The sequence below is a fragment of the Cinclus cinclus genome, chromosome 3, assembly GCF_963662255.1.
Source record: "Cinclus cinclus chromosome 3, bCinCin1.1, whole genome shotgun sequence".
In the NCBI taxonomy this organism is placed as follows: domain Eukaryota; kingdom Metazoa; phylum Chordata; class Aves; order Passeriformes; family Cinclidae; genus Cinclus; species Cinclus cinclus.
The window spans coordinates 101,211,605-101,235,496 of NC_085048.1; the positions used below are offsets into that span (position 1 = coordinate 101,211,605).

General features: G+C 39.2%; 1 protein-coding gene across 1 annotated transcript in view; it reads left to right on the top strand.

Annotated features, from left to right (window-relative positions):
- MACROD2 (mono-ADP ribosylhydrolase 2) overlaps positions 1 to 23,892 on the top strand; it is an 869,266-nt gene that overhangs the window by 223,751 nt on the left and 621,623 nt on the right. The gene's annotated exons all lie outside the window — the stretch shown is intronic.

Sequence of the window (23,892 nt, forward strand, 5' to 3'; positions counted from 1 at the left end):
TTTGTGAGTGTGTTGTCTAAATTTACTCTGCTAACACACTCATCTGTCCCAGCAGCATCACCTGTCCATAGAGATACCCTGCCTCAATGACCAGGAGGAGCTGGACCTGAAGAACGTTTCCTATTGCATCATTTCTCATTTTACCCTGACTGAGCACATTTCTGTTCCAGCATACACAGATATCTTAAAAGAAAAGCAAAGAACTTATTTCAAAATAATTTGTTTGATGAAGTCACAAGAGCAATGAAAACCAATGTATGCATTTAGATCTTTTAAACAAATGAAAATTAAGTGGGATTTTTGTTTTGCCTTCTAGTATTTTGTGCTGCATCATAGGATAAATCAGTATCCAAGATTTTAAGTAGCTTGATTGTTTATGTCTTTGCTATTTTTTCTGTTATTTTTTAGCATGCCTTCCTCTGCTGATGCTTGTGTTGACATTTATTCTGATTAGTTTAAATGAGGTTTTAACCCTGGCTTTATCCTTTTAGATGGCATTGCTTATGAAAGAGTAGGAATAGTAAGTGTATCTAAGTATGCGATGCCTTTAGGTAATTTGTATTTAATGTCTGTAACAATACAGTTCTTTTCCAAAGGAATCCAGCTATGCACTTTCTGTGAGAATTCTGTGTTCCTATGTTCAGTGGCTCAAAGGAAAATTCCCTTTTCTGGTAGCATTTTTGCTATACAGAGGAGTATAAAACTTTGAGGTGCTCATGCTTTGTGCAAAGGCTGGGAAGATTGTTCTCATGTGTGTAAGGATCTAGTGATAGAAAGTGCCTGGATTCAGGGTGGTGAATGTTTATTTGTTGTTTATTTGATTGTTTTTAAATGAAAAATAAATGGCAGTGACCTATCATTCTTTCTGGTCCCAGTTTGGTAAGTTACTGGATTCTTGTGGCTTTTACCAATGTGGTGTGAAGTGAGGGCCCTGAACACCCTGCAGATCTGATCACATTTGAACCTCCTCCTGAAAGGTGCTGTTACTGATTTTAAGTCATTTTGTCTTTCCCTCATCTGTGTCTGCATGTTGGAGAATTTCTACCTGCCACACTTATATAAGACTTGCCTATTAACATTTTCAGTGAAATGTAGATACAACCCAGCTTTTCTTAATAGCTACTTTTTCCTTAATTTAATACCTTTTGTGGTTGCTTTTGACTGAAATATGAATAGGATAGGGGATCCCTTTTGCTATTGGGATTAAAAAACAAAGGAAAATACTTAATCCAAGATACTTTCCTTTCATTGGTTTTGTGTGATATGCTTTAGGAAAACATTTGTTCCTACGCAGCCTGTTTCATTGACTGGTGAATATCATATCACATCACAGGCAGTTGGAGAGTGTGTATTTGTCAGGAGCACACCGTTCATTCCCTATGAACTAAAGGGTTTCCATGTTCTTGATGCCTGTCATTTGAAGAAGAGTTTGAGAAGAGTAGTAAAGCTAAAAAGTTGGTTTGCATTTTCTAAATATCCTAATTTCGATAAAAATATTAATTTTGATAAAAGCAAATCCTTCACATCCATAGCCTTCATTAATGATGTGTAAACTATCTGGATTAAATAATCAAATGCCCAGGATGGTTTCTGCAGGCTTGCTTATCTAGAAGCATTGGCATTAATTTACTCAGACAAATCTGTAAACATTCCCATGGGGTAAAGCCTGGCATCACAAAGTATCCAAATCAGCACAAACATACAGTTAGTTAGGTGATATAAGAAACCCTTTGTCCTGTTTAAATATATATTCCAGATAATGTGCTGCTAATAGTACATCTGTTTTCTAGCTAGCATTGGAGTTTTTTCAGCTGAAGGTGAAAAAAAGAACTAGACTTGGTTTGAGCAGTCATTAGTATTGGACATTTTTTTGTTTTGTGGACAGAGTAAGATGACAAATAGGGAAGCTGAAGAAGTTATGTTCTTAAGGCTAACACAGAGTAACTCCTAACACACTTTGGTTGTATCACTTTGTCTGCAACTGTGGGTTTTGACAGTCTAGTATTGGCTTATTTTATGATGATGAGCTGAACAGAAGCCTCCCTTTTCTCATATAAATAAATTTAAGAGCTAAGATAAAATAAAAATCTATGTACCAAAAGCCTTTTATAACAACTTCTGACAGTGAATGATATCTGTCTCCAGTGAAACATTGGTGGCTTATTTGGTTTAGTAAGTCATTGATTTGCAGACAACAAAATAAGGACAAATGATGTAAACTGGTCTGAAAACTTATGTTTGTTACCCTTAGCATTTACTTTGCATTTTTCAACTCACTTTGCAACATTTTGCATTTCTATAGCAGTAATTGAACTTGAAAAGTAACTCGTAAATGATGTACCAAACCTGTTACAGTGTGATTTAGGTTATTCACTAAGTCAGAACTAGAGAGATGGCATAGCATGTTTCAGATGATTAAAGCCAATCTACTGCTAAGGCTTGAATTGAATGTTGTGCATTTAAAAGTAGTGTACTCGCAGAATATTGCTTGAAAATATGGAAAAAGTGGATGTTATTTCATGACATTAAAATAAACAAAACACACTCATCTAATTAGTACCCTAAGGAAAAGAATCAAAGCTATGTAAGATAATTTAAAAGGCATGTGATAAGCACAACTTCTAAACTAGTTTGTTGTGTGTGCACTATTTTGATTTCTTGTGATGGCTATGTTCTTGGAACCTGGTTTGAGAGGTCAAAGTGTCAAAAAGTCACAGGCGCTTATCAGGCTCAAATAACAGCCATGTTATAAAACAGAAAATAATGCAGGGAGGAGAGAGGAGAAGGACAGAAAAGTACATTTGGAAAGGTCAAAGATATTCTCACAAGTACTGGTGGTCAGTTTTCTACTGATTTGTATATTTTCTGTTTTAAGAGTGTTTGTTTAATTGTATTGTAGAAGTAATACCAAATGTAAAATAATCTATTCTAAAGATAATTAATAAAGCAAATTATGAATGGTGATATATTCTTAACCTATTCTTTAATTTAAAAAATCATAAATCTATTCGAACAAAGGCAAGGCCACTAACTAGAAAGCAGATGTGAGAGCCAAGAGCTTTGGATCTTTTCCAGGTGTTTTTTCTGGGCTGTGTACCAGATCCCTGTGCAATAGTAAGAAATAATTTTATGGGATCCATTCACTGTAGAGTGACCACTTGATCCAGAGTTGCCAACAGGGTCTTCCCCAGCCTGCTACTTGCTCTGTCCTGGGAGATTTGTGCTCCTTTCTTGGATCTGTGCACAAATGGTGCTTTTTTATTTTTTAATTTTTATTTCTGTCATTATCTCTTGTGAAATATGCTGTACGGAAATGGTGTTTGAAACGCTTGTGTGGCAAAACCTCATGAATGTAATTTTCAGTGAATGTTTTGAACAATGCTGAAGCAATTTGGAAACACCTTTTAGTACACAATTTCATTCACAATCTTGCTATTTTCTCATATGTGAAACAGGATTTTATCTTCTTATAGTACATGTTTCTCTAAAGGAGAAGTTTTAGTCAGTGATAAAATGTACAAGAAAGTCACAGCTCTGAGTTAGAATGAACACTCTCAAGTTTTCTTTTTATTTCAACTTAATCACTATCCATGTTTGTTCTGATACTTTTAAGCCGATCCTTCCTGTTATCAGTAGATGCTCCCTAATTAAAAGCTTCCAAAATGTAACATATATTAAACACATAGGAAGGAGTCAAGAATAAGCAAATGCTTATAACTAAGTTGCTGTGAGTCTGGGGTGTAGCTGGTTTGCATGGATGTTTGAATGAAGCTTAAAAAGCATCCAAGCTGTAAATGCTGAGACAAAAAACTTGGAGCAAGATGGATTACTACCTGAGACAAAAAGCCCTATATCATTCAGGAACTGGAAATACAAACTGGATCATTAGTGATGTATTCCTTGCCTTTCTGTCTTAACGATATTGGCATGAGTGAATCTGGATGTCAAAACAGTCTTTGAATTTTTTGAAAGTCAGAAATGGTAACTACATTTTTTTGCGTTATCAAGATGATTTTTTTGTGTGGTGAGTTATTGCTTCTCACCCAGCTCCTCTTTTGCTCTGTAGCACTGAAAGTCTGCTGAAGGATGGGTGAAATATAATAAAGTACATCTCAGCAACAGTAATTCTGAAGCCATTGACACAAATTATTGCTATTATTGCTCTGGTAGAGAGTGCTGTGTCAGGCAGAAATTGCATTTGGGTGCCTTCTGAGTTTCTCCACTCTTGTGTGCTGTTGGGCAGAGGATCAGCTCAAGACCCCAAGGGGTATGTTAATTACAGCATCCCTTTGCAAATTTTCTTCCACTTTTTTTTTTATAGTGTTGATGTCTTCAGTGTATTCTGATTTCCTCAATTCAGATAGCAGTGATACTGCCAGAAATAGTTATTTTGTAATTTCTTGTGGCCAGCTACATGATGATTTTGCATATTGATTTCTACTGATTTTTTAAAAACAAATACGTGAAATGATTTAGCTTGTAGTCCTTGTGGAATGAATTATCTTGTCAGACAGTGGAAAATATAAACTTCTCTCCAGGCAATGTGCATGCCAAAGGGAATAGCTAGTAATAAGAGAAGTACCTGGCTAGCATGTAAAAAAAAAGTGCTAATTACTTTTGATGGGAAAATGAGATTTTAATTCTTTTAGTGTGGTCTTCTGATGCATTCAAGACACTTGGTATTGGTAATGAACAATGAATATCAAGAGCAGCTGTACATTCTGAGGAACTAGCTATCAGAAACTGAGCTGAGATTACTAATATCTAGCTTTTCATATTATTCAAATGGACAGCATCTGCATTTCCCCCTATTCTTAGGGTTTTTTCCATTCCAGTATTTGAGAAGTTAGAGTGAGACAAGAGCTTGGCAAATTCTCATAATCACTTGAGTAATACCTTTGCTCTCAAACATGCCACGACATTAATTGTACTAATATTCAGTGTTGCTAAAGGAATTTTCATCGTTTTTTAAAAGACTGTGCACAAATTGATTGGAAATGTTAATTCCAGTGTACAGATAAGAAAAACTAACAAAATAATTTTGTATATTTTAATGGTGAGATGTTTGAGGAGCTGGCATTATGTTCATCAGTTCTCTTATTTCCTATCTGATCCTTGAGCAGCTGCATATGCATGGATTTTTCTCTTTCCCCCAGTTATGAGCAGAGAACAGAGGCAGTTGGGTGGAACAAGAAAAAGCAGCACTTGAGCACACAAATTCCCTGGTACTGGCTCAGGTTACTGGGTGTGCATGCGTAGCTGGCAGGAAGAAACATGGGACCAGTTGGAGCAGAGATGAGGCAGGAGATGAGGGAGCAGGATGCTTTGCATGCTGCCTGGCCCTGTGTGATGTGGGTTTAGGGAAGAGTGTCACTGAGATGAAACAGGCTCAGAATAGAGATTGACTTGGCAGGAGCCTGTCACACCAGTTGCATGCGAAGCTCTCAGGCTTTGGAGATGTTCCTGGTCTCCCCATTCCCACCATTTTCTACTCCAGCCTATGTGATCTGCAGCTGTGTGTTCATCTGTCCTCTCTCAAGTGCTCCTTTTTAGTCTAATATGAACTTCATTGCTATTTTTCTTTAATCTTTTTCTCTCTGTGTTTCCTTACTTTACTTTCATTTGGTTTGATCTTCTGATTATGCCCTTTATGACATCATCTGGTTGTTTTGCTTTCCTAATAATTTCCTGGCAAAGCCTCTTCCAGCTATAGGGAAGGAACATACATAGCTCATTCAATATTTACTGACCAACATATTCCATCTGCTTCCGAGCTGTATTAGCAAATCCTTGTCTGTTTTGTCAGCTCCTGTGAGCAGGACTGACTGCTGTATATTGGACATTTAGAAAAGGGAGCTGTCATTTTGAAAATGCTTTATCCATGAGTCTGTATTTGCCTATTCATAATCCTCTGTCACACAAGCACTCGAAAAATTCCATTGTGTGCAGTGCCAAGCTGTTCCTCCAGAGGCTCAAAGCTCTGTCAGCTCTCCCTAACCGAAGGGCAGGCTGCAGGTTAGACTTGCCCACATCAGATCGCTTCACTGTGGCCATTTCTTTCCATGTGTTTAAAGTCAAATCAGTATAGGGTGTTTGAAAAAATCTCACCCATAAAAGCCAAAAGGTTTAATACATAGTTTTAGCAGCTCAGGTTCCTGATGACAATCTTGGTCTCATTCTACATACTGAATCTTAAAAAAGGTGGGTGAGTCTGTGCATATACCTACATACATCCCTTGGGCTTCTTTTGTCTATTCATTACATAAACAGAACTTTTTTTCTTAAAATTATTTCTGGGTCATTATAAATTATTATATGGAGAATTATTAACATAAATATATTCTGATTATAATATTTTACAAAGCATAGAAAACATTTTAAAATAGGCACATTTAAGCATGTAATTTAATAATAAAACATTATTAATATTTGGTATGAGTGAAGAACCTAAGAGCAGAATTGCCTGACCTTGATTTTCTGACTGTATCACTTGCATGGCCACATTATTCATTTGCTATGGTCAAAATGAAATAAAGAACCTGGAATTGTTTTCATAGCCCAAGGAAAATATGTGGGCAGTAATAAGAAGAGTGCTCATGTCAAAATCTGGAATCATTCTTCAAATTTGCTTTGAAAATTAAGCTTTTAACACCAAGCAACTGGCTGTCTTAAATATCCCGTTTCAAGGAAAATACTGCAAGCAATAAATTGCAGTATCAAATGGCCACTGTAACTAAATCTTGTTCTTTCTTCAGTGGCCTCAGGACAATTGGCCTAAAGTCTGCTTTAAAGAAAAGAGCTATAATTACTACTGCAGTTGTTTGCTTTGCCTCATTTGTAGAAAATGTGCTTCCTCCACTTTTGTCCTTTTTATGGCTATTTTAGCTTCATCTTTCAGTGTTTAACTGTTTATGTCTAAATAGAGTCTCTGTAAGGTCTAAAGGCTGCAAGTGACTAACATGTAAATTGGCAACTTTTCTGATAAGTTCAACATTAAAATTAATTAATATTCTAAAATAAAAATTTTGTGTTTGTTCTCGATGTACAGAAATAGTAGTTGTTTGTGTAACAAATGATCTACTGATTATACTTCTAATGAGATTAAAAAGCACACACTAATTAAAAATACTAAAAATCCTTTGGAATTTGTTTTTACTGGAAATTAATACTCAACATTTTGCAGGACAGAGGGTCTTGGCAGATGTAAACAAGGCTGTTTCTACACGGTTGCTGATATTTATAATCTACAATAGAGAAAAGAGTGTTTTATGAATGTTGATAAAAGATCAACACTAACACCTAACAGATGGGTTGTATCAGGAGAACATTTGCTAACAATACTGGATCTTAAAGACCTGCTGATACTTCATGGAAAAGATTTGAAAAAAGATTCAGTGTAGATTAAAAAAATGCTTCTAATAACACAGATTTCATAACTGTATATGTTGTTTTAGTGGCTTAATTAAACAGATCTCATTCTCTGAATTAGTTGTTCCACATGTCAATTTATTTGGTCATGGGTTCTTCTGTGAGACTGTAGGGTTTGGTCTCAGCATTACAAATAGACTTCTGTACACTGCAGTCTTAAAATGCATATGGAGAAATTTCTGAGACATATAATTAGATTTACATATTTAATTGAGTTGAAATAGCAAGCACACTGTGAAAAGATCATTTGTGCAGAAACTTCCTGGCTTTTCTAGCTCTCTGAGATGGCAAACCAGGCTTAAACAGTTTGTAACTGGAGATGAATAAGAATTCAGAGGCAAAGAGATGGAAGTTCATTGTTTGTAAAATATTTATTTTGCTACAGTGCATGAAAGTAATGGATTTTGGGGGGCATTAAATGAATCATATTCTCTTTAAAGGAAAAAGTTCTTCTTGCTGTAGTATGAATTATTTAAAAAATACATTTGCTAAGATCTGCTGTTAGCACAGAGCCTCTCTGACTCTCTTAGGTACCCCCTGTGGCTGCCAGCTCAGACAAGTGGAAGCATGTCAGTGCCTTGGATGTATTCCTCTCTTTTGTAGTGCAAACTGAAGGACAAGGCCAATGATGGTCTAAACTGAGGCGACTTAAACTTCCATCTCTCATTACTAAACTAGAGCTGTACCTACTTGATGTGATGCCAAAGGGAAAATGGTTAAAATCTTTGCAGCAACTTTTGCAAGTGGAGCTCTTGTGTGTAGGATTTGCATGGGAAGATTTGGGAGGTTGGGGGAAGGTGGGGGTGGTGCTACCAGGATGGCTTCTGTGAAGCTTACAGTAGCTTCTCCCATATCCAATCGAGCCAATACCAGCCAGCTTTAAGAGGGCCCTGCTGCTGGCTGAGCTGAGCTCAGCAGGAAGGATGGTAGAGTCTGGGAGAATGTATTTAATAACAGAAAAAGGGTTACTGTGCAGGAGCAACTGCAGCTGGAGAGAGAAGTGAAAGTGTGATTTCAACAGCCCTGCAGACACCAAGGGCAGTACAGGGGGGCAAGGAGGTGCTTCTGGCATCAGTGCTGATTCCTCTGCAGCCTGTGGTGCAGCCCATGGTGAGGAGAGCTGCACTGGAGCAGGGGGATGCTCAGAGGAGCCTGGGACCCTGTAGGAAGCCAGTGCTGGAGCAGGCTCCTGACAGGACCTATGGACCCACAGAGAGAGGAGCCCATGCTGTAGCAGGTTTGCTGGCAGGACTTGTGATCCCATGTGGGACTTAGGCTGGAGTAGCCTGTTCCTGAAGGACTGCACCCCATGGAATGGACCCACATTGGAAAATTCAGTGAAGGACTGTGTCCCGTGGCAGGGATCCCACACTGGAGCAGGAAAAGAGTGTGAAGAGTCTCTCCCTGGGGAGAAAGGAGTGGCAGAAATGACATGTATGAAATGAGCTGACCACAGGCTATCCCTCTACCCCCATGTCCTGTCTCCCTGTGCACTTCTAGAGGAGACAGAGACATCAGGAATGAAGTTGAGCCCAAGAAGAAGAAAGGGGTAGAGGGGGGACGTGTTTTACGGTTTAAGATTATTTTCTCTCATAATTCTTCTCTGATTTGATTGGTAAGAAATAAAATTTCCCCAACCTGAGTTTGTTTTGCCCAATATGGTAATTGGTGAGTGATCTCTCCTGCCCTTATCTCATCCCATGAGCCTTTCATTGTATTCTGTCCCCCAGTCAAGCTGAGGAGGGAAGTGATAGCACAGCTTTAGTAGGCACCTGGCATCTAGCTGGGGTCAACCTACCCCAGTTGGATACTTCTGAGGTGGATTGATCCTGTGCATACAACCTCTTCTTACTGCTTGTAAATTTGTCCCCCTATTTGTGCAAAATGAAATATTCATCACTGGGTTGCTTGCCAAGTTTATGCACTTTTCATATTTTTCAGGTAAAATGGCTCTTCAGTTCCCAAGAATAAGACTAGTATTGGTCTTTTCATGCAATAGCTGTAACCCTTCTCAGTTTTGGAGTTTGGATTTGATATTTGGCTACAGGACAAGCATCTGCCTCTGTCTGATAGTATTTTATTGCTTACACAAGTTTTAACCAATCGTTGAATTTTCAGACTTCTTAATATTTTAACAAACATATTCAGTAAAGAGTGCATCCATGTGGAACATGGTTTGCTTCAGAGATCAAAGAGACTTTTTAGGCAAATATGTTTACATGAAGTTCTCCAATGCAAATAATAGTGCTATTTCATTAGTATGAAAATAAGCTGAGGAGCATTATTAAGCACACAGATAATTCCATGTCAAATGCCATTATTCCTGCCAGGATATTTTTATAAATTGGTTTTCTTGGCTGATTTTGAGCAGCACCTGAGCAAAAAATAAAGAAAAAGTTGCCTCATGCTCAATAGCAAAAAGTAAAATTTTTAGTGTTTAGAACACCCATTCCTTCTTCTGAGCCAGGCAGATATTATTTGGGGAAAAGCAGCAACTCATGTAGTACAATGGACCAAATCAAGTCTATACACATTAAGTTCAAACTAGCATTTCCTGCCTTTCAAGTGGTTTTCCATACAATAATTATCTTAAAGCATACTTTTGCTGTAAAAGAAACATTTTCAATGTAGCTAGTGCTGCTGCTATCAACCTGTGTGCTGAAGAGAGCTGTATCTGAAATTGTGCAGAATAATTTTGCTGTTATTACACATCTTTAGCTGCTTTGCCCCTGTTTGTGGTCTCAGATATTTTTTTTTCCTAAGCTACTGTATATGTAAGTGTTTTCCCTTATTAAACATGTCTGTGAACATTCTGTTGCTCTCTGAGGGCTTCAAGTCAAGTGCTGGCAAATGTTTTCAGAGTGTGGCCCACATTTTTTCTGTGTTTTAGGTTGCATCGTCTGTGCCTTCCAGTTCTGACTTGTATCCTGCCTTTCTGCTTTATCAATACTTCAGCTGTTGCTCAGAAGGAAAAGAAATATTTCAAGAGTATTTTTCCTCCTAATGCAGTTTATCAATTCCGGAGGACCCATTGCTATCAGATAATAGCAAGCTTATCTGGAAACTTCTTAGCTAAGCACAGATGACATTATGAGAAACTTTGCCATAACTGATATTTTTCCCACAGATAGTGTAAATTCCAGGTAATGAGTGAAGAGTGCATTTCCTAACTTGTCCAAATTAGTTGTATGCATCAATGCTTAACAGGAACTTTTTCATCATTACAAAAATCTGGCTCTGGGAAAAACATATATTCCTCATTCCCAAAGGTAAGCTGTTTGAATGGCAGTCTCAAAGCCAAATGTTGCCTCACTGATGACAAAGCTTTGTTAAATCAAGCTGAATTCTGCCTCTTGTGTAAGCCTAAAAAAAAAAAAAAAAATGTTGCCTTTGTATTGGGTAAATCAGAACTTCTGGTAACAGAACCCACAGCAGCATGAAAATGTCCTGTGCTTTTAGAAGAGAAACTGTAACCACAAAACTCTGTTAACGGGCCCTTGTTACAGCTTCAGGGTATAGATAGTAGGTTGGATTGGGGAAAAAAAAAAAAATTCCTCCAGGCAGAAGTGACAACTGTGTTTTGAAAACGTTTGAAGAGGGCCAGAAATGCAGTTAGATTTTCCCCAGGCACTTGCAGAGTGAGCTCAGTTCTAAAACTTGCACACAAACCCTAGATTGGTGCCCTGGGCTGTGTCCAAAGCTCTGTGGGCAGCAGGTGGGGGGGGGGGGGGGGGGATTCTGTCTCTCTGCCTCATTCAGGTGAGACTCCACCTGCAGGGATGTGTCCAGATCTGGGCTCAAACACACAAATGAAATGGAGCTGTTGGAGTGAGGCCAGAGGAAGCCACCAAGATGATCAGAGGGATGGAGCACTTCTGCTGTGGGGAGAGGCTAAGAGAATTGGGATTGCTCAGCCTGGAGAAGAGAAGGCTCTGGGGTGACCTAACTCTGGTTTTCCAGTACCTGAAAGGAGCCTACAAGAAAGATGGGGAGGGACTGTTCACTAGAGCATGGAGTGACAGGACGAGGGGGAATGGCTTTACACTGACAGAGAGTAGGTTTAGATTAGATATTACGAAGAATTTCCCAGCTGTGCAGCTGGTGAGGCACTGGCACAGCTTGCCCAGAGAAGCTGTGGCTGCCTCTCCCTGGAAGTGTTCAAGGCTAGGCTGTATGGGGCTCTGAGCAACCTGGTCTAGTGGGGAGTCTCCATGCCCGTGGCAGAAGAGTTGGAACTGGATCATCTTGAAGGTCCTTTCCAACCTAAACCTTTCTGTGATTCTATGGTATGTTACTTAGTCTTTAGACTGGCTTTGTTTTAAACTTTTGGTGCTTAGATGTGTTCATGTTTGTGCTTCTAGCTTACCCATTCGTGACTGCTGAGGATAGTATTTTACTGTGACACTCCATGTTTCTTTGGGGGTGTTTCTCTCCCTTAGTGCTGGATGTTCACTTAAGATGCCATTAGAATCAAGCTTTAGTATAATTTTGAGATAGGGCTCCCTTCACTGGAAATTTGAAAAAGACAGGGGTTTGCAAGGGTGTGAATGGAAATCTCCATTAGTGTATTTTAATGTTTTGTCTGGGTGATCTCCACCATGGACTGAAGCAGGGAACTGCACATTTTGCTTCTCAGTGGGGCATTTCTCTGAGAGGAAGAGTGACTCTTCATGCCCTGGGCAGTGTCTGGCAGCTGTACTCTCTCCCTGTGTGATGACAGATAATAGGAAAAATTTTCCATCTTCTTTGGAAGCAGCTACTCCCATTAGCCTTTTCCTTCCACTAACAAATGTTTATTTTACAATTTAAAAATGTGATTTCTCCCCCCTCTTTATTTTTTTTCTTCTTCTTCTTTTTAAATCCCTTGAGGTTCTCACTTTTGACAAGATGAATCTTATTAGATCATCTCTCCCATCTGCTGGCTCATTCAGGGTTGTCCCACAAAAACAATGATTGCTTTTTGTCTAGTTTAGTGCTTCACTTTCCCCTGGGGAGGAGACTGTAGGTGATGGTCTAATGCATCTCAGAGGCAACTACTTTGTGAGACATGATGTAGAAATGCCTGGATTTTTAATGCAATGTATCAGCTTATGATTCATATTCAAAATACTTCACCTGCATGAGTAATAACAATTTAAAAAGTACCCTCCTTAATAATCTATTGTTTGTCTTGTAAGAACAATTTCCAGGGCAGGAGCAGATTAATGGAGTCAGGACTGATTTAGCATAATTCCCTTTGAGATTCTGCAACACATGAACTACACAATTTGTTTGTTTGTAAAGGGTTTTAAGGTTTGTGTCTCTGTATTTCAAGTTAGGAAAAAGCCATCTTGCACTCAAACATCTATAAAAATTCCCCTTTAATCTTTACTGCCTGTTTTGATTGGTGTCTTTTTTCTCCCTCTTTCTTGGGGTCAAAATAGCTTTTCTGTAGAAAGTTTTAAATGAAAATCTGCCAAAATAAAAAAAAAAATCTGAGTTAGATGCTCCTAAGTAATTGGCAGTATCCTGTGTCAGAAGCTGTTCCAGATGGTTAACTGTGTATATGGTAGATATGAACCTTATTTCTGCCTGAGCTTTACTGGACTCAGATCTTTGCTTAGTTTATGATACCACAGAATCATAGAAAAGTTTGGGGTGAAAAGGACCTTCAAGATGATCCAGTTCCAACTCCCCTGCCACTCCCCACTAGACCAGGTTGCTCAGAGCCCCATACAGCCTAGCCTTGAACACTTCCAGGGAGAGGCAGCCACAGCTTCTCTGGGCAAGCTGTGCCAGTGCCTCACCAGCTGCACAGCTGGGAAATTCTTCGTAATATCTAATCTAAACCTACTCTCTGTCAGTGTAAAGCCATTCCCCCTCGTCCTGTCACTCCATGCTCTAGTGAACAGTCCCTCCCCATCTTTCTTGTAGGCTCCCTTTAGGTACTGGAAAACCAGAGTTAGGTCACCCCAGAGCCTTCTCTTCTCCAGGCTGAACAATCCCAATTCTCTCAGCTTTTCCCATAGCAGAGGTGCACCATCGCTCTGATCATCTTGACTTTCTCCAACAGCAGCGTGTCCTTCCTGCAGTGGGGATATACAAGTGTTTTTAATCTCAGATATCTCTGTTGATGTGTGCTGCAGGAACTGCTGGGCAGACAGTCTGCTCTCTGTCTCACTATAATTTTTGTGCCCAATGGGGTAGAAGGTTTACCAGCTTGTTGCCCATTCTTCCCCCTAGCTCCAGATGTGGTGGGTTGAAGACAGCCAGTTCTTGGTGGACTCTTGCTTCATTTGATGGATCCTGTGCCTTGGAGGGCTGGGAAGCCCTGGTCCAAGGTCTTGGTTTGTTACATCCCAACAGTAATTAACACAGCACTGGACATCTGAGCCTATCCTAGAGTCATAGGCCTCAGCTGCTAGCTGGTTTGGTTTTAGTCAGGCATATATTCCTATTTAATTTATTCCTTTTATTTTATCTTGCTTTGAAAAGATACTGGAAAACTATCTAGTATTTAATATTCACCAGAAATAATTGAATTATTTAAAATTTATTATTTTCCTTAGGGGCAAAGGGAAGGGGCATAAGGTCTCTAGGTACATGTTCATAGCAGTTATTTTGATGCCTTTGTCACCATGTTGTGAACTGGCCCTGGACGAGTCAGTAAATGGCAGTGGCCTAAAAGTTAAGTTTTGTCTGGGGAGCTGTTGGCACATAAGTGTCACAAGGTGCTGCACCCTTGGCACTTCCCAGATACAGACCTCCAGTGAGCAGCAGCATATGATCTCATCAAAGATCTATAAACTGGGGGGAGGGCACAATGCCAAGTGATATAAATGGACAAAAGACATCAGAAAAACCTGAGTAATAGACTGGAAGCTTCTGACACCTTATATTGTAAGGGACAGAAAAAAGCAAGGCAGAAACACTTTCACCAACTCCCAGAGGAAGGGAAGAATGACAGTTCACACTGTTTTTGTCAGAAAACTCAGTGGGGATGAATTGTAACCTCACTAAACCATACCCCCTACTGCTGCTTCTGTGTCCAAGACAAAAGATATTGTGGTTGGGAAAAAGTAGTTGTAGGGTCTGATTCTTTTCATGATCTTTTGCTTTTCTTTTAAGATGACAAAAAAGCACAGCTGTGAACTGATCTGATGTAAACATCTGCAGAGATAAATATTTTTGGTATATTTATTTGATCTCAGCCTTTAATCTGTTGGCATTTTACTAGCATTTGTTTATAACGTTACCATATTCCTGTAAGGACTCTCACCCTTGCAGACATCCATTGCCATTTCCAAAAATGATGCTCAGCTCTAGCACAGACCATTTTAGATTTGGAACTTCAGTGATCAGTACATATTTCTGTCCTTGAGGAACTTGTCAATATCTGTCTGAGAAATAATCTAATTTCAATATTACTGACTTCCTTTAAGTTGAGTCTGTGTAAAATTATTCTAGGTAATAAGGATTTACTAGTTGTACAAAATCACTAAAAACAAAATCATAGTAGCAACTTTGAAGATTAATCACATTTTTCTGACCAACTTATAAAATAAATCCTACAAATGCAGTTTTATTTTTAATAAAAATGCTGGCAGGACTTTATTAATGGCTGCATAAATACCACTGCTTAGATGTAAGTATAGAACTACCTGTTTGTAATTTTAGATACAGTTATATAAATCTGTTATGTTTGTGTCACATAATGAACTGAAGCAATGCTGCAGGCAGTTAATGAAGTTTGCTCCAATGTATAATATCTGCGGAATTTTTCTGTGTATGCTGTGGCATTAAAATATTGTTATGCTGTACTGCTACTGACATTGTTGCTCTTAACAGTAACAATAATCAAAATGGGTGGTTACTGCTATTTATTTGAAGTGGGGGTTACATAATTTTTTGTGGAGAGTAATATCTTTCTTTTTTCCAGCCTGAAAAATGTCATTTTTAGTCATGTCTTTACTCTGAAAGATACAAAATATATTTCCTTTTTGAAGACTGCTGTCTTCCACTGACTGTCCATTCTAAGTGTCAGCTGGGCTTTTTTTTTCAGGGGCAGGGTGTCAAGGGGTCTTGTACCATCTGGTGTGATCCTTTTGCTTCCCCTCATAGAGTGAGGCACCTTTCTTTTTTCAGTTTCTGAAGCACAACAATTCCTTGGACAGAAAAGGTATAGGTGCGAAGCACATTTTCATGGTCTGGAAAGGCATTTTGCTCCTGGAACCACCCCGTTTTGCTGTTAGCCTGCTGGCCAACATTTAATATGAAGTCACTGTTCACATCACAGACATATCCCACCTCCTGTACCCACTGTATTGTGTATGAATTTCCAGACCAGTGGTGAATGGTGGGTGCAGGGTCTCGTATTTTGCACTAGAAATTCACTGACTTGCATAAAATATTGTCTGGGATAGAAGAAAACTTTACAGGAAGGATGATACATTTAAGGCGGTAAAATACCCTAAATAATGTTGTCATTTAAGTTGGATCAACCTTGTAAAATTTTGAGTTGGCTGGAGCTGGGAAAGGGATCCCATGGCAGAGCCATTAGATTCCAAAAGTCACATTATATTTGGATGTGAACTACACTATCTCACATCTTACACAGAGAAAACTTGAAGTGATTAGGCAGGACGAAAACAAAAGAAAAAGGATTTGCAGACAATTTCCCCTTTTGTCCTGTCTGGCAGCTTCATGCTTTCAAGCTCTGTTTCAGTCAACTCAGTGCCCTTGGATAGCATCAGGGTGATGGGAAGAAGGTTTTGGAGAGATTGCCAACCCCATGCCTCCTGTGGGAGACTTTATCACACCATGGGTTCCCCACATCTTGCTGTGGCCCCCCGCTTTCTTTTCGCCTCCTTTTCAGTCAGGGATATCCTCTGCTGTGGGGAGGGATCACCTCTTTCAGCAGAGAGCCAGTCAATCATGCTCCCCAGGCCCCTTTATGGGGACAACACTTGGTACCAAGAAGCTAAACAAAATAGTGCCTCTCAAAAGTTGATTCCTTTCACGTAAAATGAAAGATTGGGAAAATGGCACTTTCTGGTAAAAAGCAGCTTTCAGACTGCAACAGCTTGAATTGTTTTGCAGCAGGATTACTCTTCAGGTTTGGATTAGATACTCAGATGCACATCAAAAACAGCTTCTTCTCGTAAGAGGGTTGTGGTTTCTCTTTTTCTGTACTAAATCTGCTGTTGAATTCTGAGGATACCTGTGTGCTGTGGTCAATGCAGAGCTTGTCTGGGCATTAGCAATAGCTGAGGGCTGCTGGAGCCTGGCCTGCACTGTGGGATTATCCTCAGCTCGGGGTTGCCCTGGGGATTTTAATATCCATATCCATATCTGTCCATATCTGTGCACTACACTGCAGCAGAGGCACAGCAGCACAACCTGGGGACTACATTGAGTCCCAATCTCTGATAACTGGTTGTTTCAGCCAGTAAGCAGCTTTGAGTGTCCCACATACCTGTCTGCAACTCCCTTTTATCACAGACATCATCCTCCCAGAGCCTTCTACACACCCAGTGCTGCCTTCCTCAATTTCTGTAGTTCCAACTTACATGATTATGAGTGAATTTAATGCTATGAATTCTAAATTTAATGTCAAGTATCTGTTCTTCAGACCCCAAATGAATATGTGTAATTTCAGAGTTTTCTTGGCCATGTTTTTGGCTTGCGTGTGTTTTTGTGAAGGCAGATATTTTTCCTAAAGATTCTCAAATAATTAGTTCCCTTTGGTTAGTTTATTTTTTTTATTTTTTTAAATTTTTTTTGTTGTTGCTTGTTATACAAGAGTGATCCTTACCAAAACAGATTTTCACTGGATCAAGTTTTTACTGTAAAGATGGAAATTCATTGCTTCGCTGTTAATTTCTGTGTCTGGCAGCTTTGTTACATCTCTGGTCAGTAGGAGTTGTGCCCCAAATCATGTAACAGAGTTTATCTCTTCTGCTACCCCTTACAAATGACTCCAAGTTAAACTTGCAGTGCTGTTCCTTGCTGAGGACTCTTAGAGAACATCACTGTACTGATACATCCTGGAGGTGCAGCTCCCCCAAAGCCCTGTTCGTGTGACTGAAGGATTTCTTCAGAGGTGAAGGTGGATGGGTTGTAGAAGGGAGAGAGAGGAGTTAGGACATTCCTACTTGTGTAAATTAAAAGTTTAATTGTTGGCATTCACTGGCCTTTACCTTGCCTCATAGGGCATTTCTATCCTCTTCTGTTGTAAGACAGTACTGTGGAGCTTTCATAACATATCCATCAATGATACCAAATGTTATCATTTGTTATATGCTGTATGTTCCAACTACTTAACAAATTCTCATTATTCTTTAATTGCCTATGTTTTAGAATGAGGTGTGGAGTTGTGAGGCAGAGTATTCAGGCACTTACTTAGACTTTGAATCATAAACTAGATAATTTTTTTCTTTTTTTTTTTTTTTAGAAAGCAGAAAAGAACATTATCTAAAGAAAGAATTGCACTCATGGGCTCTTGGCAGCAAAATGTGGATCGCTTGCTTTTATAGCTATGAAACTAAATTTCAGAACCTATTTGGTTTGTTCAATGTACACCTTGTTTATAGAGCTTTTTAGTTAAAATTACCTACCCAGATATTTGATCATCAAGAGGAAGCCAGTTTAAGCACAAAATAATGCAGTCATCAGTTATTCAATATTTACTTCTCAGCAGTGGCCCATTTTATAACAAGTTTTGTGTCTCTGTACAATATAGTTAGGTATTAATTAAAGAGAGGGTTAACTTATACATTGAAAAAGGAGAAGTTGGCAAGTCATAGCATGGAAAAATGGTAGGAAGAAAATAACTTCAAGTAATACATAGAGATTGTATGAGTCAGTATTTATTGACTGATGTTGAATATGGCTCTTCTATATTTGCTGGTGAAGGCATTACTAGATCTGTCTCCAATTTGTTTACAAAATGTGCCTGCATCCACTTCTCCTTGTAGCAAAGGTGAAACCTGCAGCCTTGTCTCTGAAAGCCCTGGGGCACTGACAGGGTCAGCTCACACAGACATCTTAGCCTGTTTCAGAACAGGGACTGTACTTGTCACTACTTCACTGCACCATTAAAGAGAGAAGAGCCTTGCAGATCAAGAACAAAACCAAGTTAGGACTATAATCCAGCCAGTTCACTTGTATGCCATTTTTTTAATGACAGCTCATCACTCCATGCTGTGGGGGAAGCTTGTTATTTTCAGCAGAGTCATAGGACATACAACATTGTGTCTGGGGCATATGTGCACTTCCATGTTTTTATTGCAAGGCCAGACAGCACTATCCTGCCAACATGGTGCATGGTGCTTCAGCATCCCTGAATCATCAGGGTCCCATGGCTCACTTGATCTTCATGGTCTTTTATATTAGGCTCAGTCTGTGAGATTGCTCCCTAGTGGCAGAAGCAGAGCGAGACAGATGGCAAAAGCCATTCTTTTGTTGGAAAAGCTGAGGTGGAGACAGGAATATGGAGGAGAAAGAATCTGTATAAATGTAGAGAATGGGGAAGACCAGGAAGGAGAGTAAACAATGGCTTATAAGGTTAAAAAGCAGGAAAAATGTGTCCTGTTTCTGGGTTAATGTACCCCATTAATTTCATAAGATCTCTGCTGCAAATTGTCTTTCTTTACTCATTTTTCTGAAAGCAGGTGATCCAGTGTTAATATTCTCACCATCTTTATTTCTGTCTAGCCTTCAAAGTTAAAATTTCCTGTATGTAAATATAGCAGGTTCTGGTGTGTAGAGCTTGCTCCAGCATCAGTTTTGGGGCTCTGGAGAGTTTTCCTCAGAAATGGGAAAAGCAGTCAGAAATAGTATTAATAAATGAGACAGAGAAAATGTGGCTATATAAACTCAGGAAAATTAAACTGGTAGTAATTTTTTTGCCATCATGGAAAACTAAGTCACAGGTCATCAGGCTGGCAAGTATCTTCATTACTCCCCGATGTCAGGCTGCAAACCCCTCAGACAGATGATGCTTCATTGCCCTGCAACATGCCATGGGTGCAAAGAACCCACAGCAAGTACAGATCCAAATACATGCCTTGCTATTCCCACCTCAGCCTGCTGCCTCATCCTTCCTGTCACAGTCCTCACAACTGCTTTCCACTCCACCACTCCCTGGCGTGATTTCACTTGAGACTTCCTTGTTCTTATAGTAATTCAATAACAGGTTGGTTAGATATATATACACAAATAAATATATGAGGAAAAAATAATCCTCAGTGATTCTCTAATATCTCCATAAGCAGTCTTATCACATTCTTTTTAATTTGTTTGTGTGCAGGTAATTTTCAGCAGGGATATTGGAAAGTCTGAGCTGGGTTTCAGTATGTTCTAGTAGTTGACTGCAAAATTGTTTTGCATTGTCTCTTTCTTGACACATTTTTGTCTCTCAGGAAAGATTTAGCATTTGTTTCACTCCAAGTCCTTCCACACCATTCTGGGACACATCAGGCAGGGCTAATCCTACAGAAGTGATAGAGAAGGTGGTGAGGAAGGAGGCAGCAATTTACAGTGTAATCTTGACACATTTTTTTACTTCTGTATGGAGGGGAAGTTTGGGTTGGACTTTAGGAGGATTTTCTTCACAGAAAAGGCATGTTAGGCATTGGAATAGGCTGCCCACAGCAGTGGTGGAGCCACCATCCCTGGAGGTGTTTAAGGAAAGACTGGATGTTGCACTCAGTGCCATATTGTAGTTGTCAAGGTGGACTTGATGATCTCAGAGGTCTTTTCCAGCCTCACTGATTCTGTGATTCTATGACACAGATTAGCTATTTGGTTCACATATTTTTTCAAATGTTCCTGTCAAAGACAAAGCCCTTCTCACTTGACTTGGAAAAGCAAAATGCTGGAAAAGTGTACCAGCATCTGGAAACTACTCTGCACTGGAAAATCATGGGCTGTGGTTTGTGTACAGTGTCCACATACATGACTGGAAAATTATTCAGCTCTTGGGAAGTCTAATTTTATTAGGCCTGATAGGCTTTCATCTGATGGGCCTTTGTGAATCTTTTAACTTCCCTCCATATTTCCTTAAATCTGGAGTTTTTATGCAAGTTATCTCTATCCTATTCTTTCACACTGCCCTTCCACTGACTGCTTTAAAACAAATCAAGCTTTTCTAGCACATGTGGCTTTCCACAGCTCAGCTATGCTCCCTGGAATAGTAATTGCTTTGCCAGATCAGTTTTTTTTTTTTTAAAGGCTTCCAAACAGTGATCTAATAAACCTGATATGTTAAAATACATCAGTATTCAACAAGTGTTTGGCAGGAAGAAGGATGTTCTTGGACTCAATGTCCAAGGACTGTAGAACATGTGGTGTCTTACTGTGTGCTTGCAATGCTGTAACTGATTTTATATTTCAGTGCCTGTAGAGTTGTTCACGTTGTTTTCCTGCCCAGTCTTTGTCTTTTCCCCCAGTCTGCAGTTTTATTCCTGAGGCACAAGCATGTACATTAGGCAGGGCAGCGTTCAGAAGTGGCTTTCTCCAGCTGTGTGCTCTCTGTGCTTGTTTGCCTGGTGAGAATTTGTAGTAATACTTTTCCTTTAACAGGATGCTGAGCTGATTGACTCTGTCATCACCTGCTGTATTTCTTCAGACCTGGGGGATTTGGGGAGGCTGGTGGGAAGATGGAACCGCTGTTCAGCAAATCTAAGTTTAGTTGTTCCTCCTTCCTCCCAGAAAGAGAAGGACTGTTTCCTAAGTAATTGGTAGATAAAAAGGAGGTAAAAATCTTAACAAGACATTAAGTCGTTTTGTTCAGAGGGAATCTTTATAGGAACAGATGGAGGCCTAAGGAAGACCTCGGGCCTTCCTTCCTTCCTTCCTTCCTTCCTTCCTTCCTTCCTTCCTTCCTTCCTTCCTTCCTTCCTTCCTTCCTTCCTTCCTTCCTTCCTCCTCCCTCCCTCCCTCCCTCCCTCCCTCCTGACTATTTTTTTATGTCTTTCTCTTCCTGGATTTTGTGTGTGTGTTGAGATCCACATTATTTTTTTTACATACAGATATATATGTATGTATAATATAAATTTTAAAAAAGGGAATTAAGTGTTCTGTCTCTGTGGTATTTGCTAAGGAGTTGGCCCATTGACTTGGAAAGCTCCAAATTTTCTTGTCTCTGCCCATATCTCTCTCTTTTTTCCCCCCATTGTAAAGTGTTTTGTCCTTTCTAACATTTTTCCCCAGTTTGTAGAAACATGAGGTCAGCGATGGTAATTGCAATGAGCAGGGCCTGAGCTGTTTCTCTCACAAGTCTGCTTTTGTTTTGTCAGGTGTCTCTGCTTCGGTGGGAAGTTCTTGAATCCTGTAGATTTGATGCCTCCAATGCCTCTGAGAAGGTTTTAAAACCCTTTTAAAAATTGCTGTAGCTCCAGGTGGCTCTGATTAGTGACCACAGCTAGCACTGCTGTTTTCCTTGGGTGCCAGCATGTAACAAGGAAAGACCATCCCAGCCCTAAAGAGCTCATGGAGTAAGGAGGGGACAAGAGACATCAAGCAGACATAGCAAGCAGGCCTGGAAAGCCCAGTATGATGAAGGGGTTATCATGAATTTTGTGTTAGTCAGTAGCAGCTGTTATCAAGTAATGCCTTCTGCCAGCAGCTGCAAGTGGCTGGCTAGGTGGACCAGGCCACTCTAGGTCTTTATTTGCTTGCAGTTTGTATCCAGGAAATAAATATCAGTGGTAGTGAGACCACCTGAATTTCATAGATAACAGTTATTAGTATGAGAAAAGAGGCAAAATGTTTTTTTCCAGTCTACCAAGTCCAGTAGAGGAGAGGGAACTAGTGTGAGGAGAAATGTGCCACATGAGAGTAGGAAATGGCAGGAATAACTCATTCTGTGGTTAGGGGAGAGATCTGTTCTTACCGTGGGCTTCAGTACATGTTGTACATCATGTCCATCCTGGGTTTTAAGCTTTTCCCAGGAAGTGCACCAATTCTAGCTGCGTAAGTCAGTACAGGCATTTACTGTACACAGATTTTCGAAGCAGGGTGAAATAATGATGTTCTAATAAAACATTTGATGACTTTAATTTCTCATATCTAGATACGGTTTTTAACTGTGTAAGGACCAAAAATGAATTGAATACTAAATTTTCAGAAATAGATGTTTAAGCTATGAGAACATGAGACTGGACTGTCTGCTTTTCTACTTCTTGTTGCCAAAACTTTTCGAGTTTGAAAACATTGTTGACTTAGACTGGTTAAAGACATTCTGTTCCATTCTCCTGTATTTGTCAGTAATAATATTCTGCTTCTGTAATATGCACCCAACTCAAAACATCATAACAAGATCAAGTGGGTAATAGAGGTTCAAGATGCCTTGCTTTCTTCCCAGAAGAATGCACAAGATGGTGAAATAGAAGCCCAGACAAATAATTAATTATTGACTTTAAAAATAGAAAGGAAGAGACAAGCTACATAAAAATAATGAAGTCGTGCCTTCAGAGACTACTATTTAGCCACACATGAAAGAGTAGTGACCTGTGTTTCTTGTGAAGAAAAGCTGATGGCAATTAATATTTTTCAACAAAGCTTCCTTTCTAAAACATTTTCTGCTGAATTACGGAAAAAGATGTAAGTGGAATGCTACAGAACAAAAAACAAATCAAAGTGGATTTAAATTAACAACAAATCATGATAAATTAGCATTCGCTATCATGATAAAAGTCTAATGAGGGAAGAGTTAAAACAAACATTTCCCTTCTCACCCTCCACTCTTGAAGAAATTAAATAACATTGACTGTTCAGACACTTGCTCTAGAAAGTAACCTGGGTGATTAATCTGTTTAGTTCTCTGACTGACATTTACACAGCTAATTGTGTAGTGATGATGCTTCTTTAATAGGTCTGAATATTAATGGAAGATTTGGTTAAAGCTAGAACTTGTTTGTTTAAGAATATCACTGGAGAAATAAGAATGCTTCATCAAATTCAGAGTTTCATCACAGGTTTTATGACATATCATGGAACTTTAGTGCTTTTCTGACTTGCAAAAAACTTGCTTGAATGTTTGACATTCTGTGCTTCAAGGAATCTTGATTGGCAGTTGATTAGCCCTTTGCTCAAGTCATTATCTTCTTCAGTGAAATTAGTTGGCTAGAAAATTGCATTGTAATTCATCAAGGGGAAAGGAGCATTTCAAAAGCTCTTGAGAGTATGATCCTTTTTATTTAGTATACAATATGAATTGTTTTCCTAGTAAGCTCTTCTAAAATGTCCTATTCATCATATTATATCATATTGTATTATGTTATTATATTGGTCTTCATTTCACTCTTTTCACTGAAACTGGGTGATACCTGGGTTTAAATTAGCTTGTAATACTGAAGGAAGTGTGTACAAGAGTTTGGCTTTGAATCACAAAAGCACTGAGACAGGTCTTTAGAAACTAACCCAAGTGAATAGAAAACTCCTCTCATTATATTTAACACAATGCTAGTAGTCATATCTTAC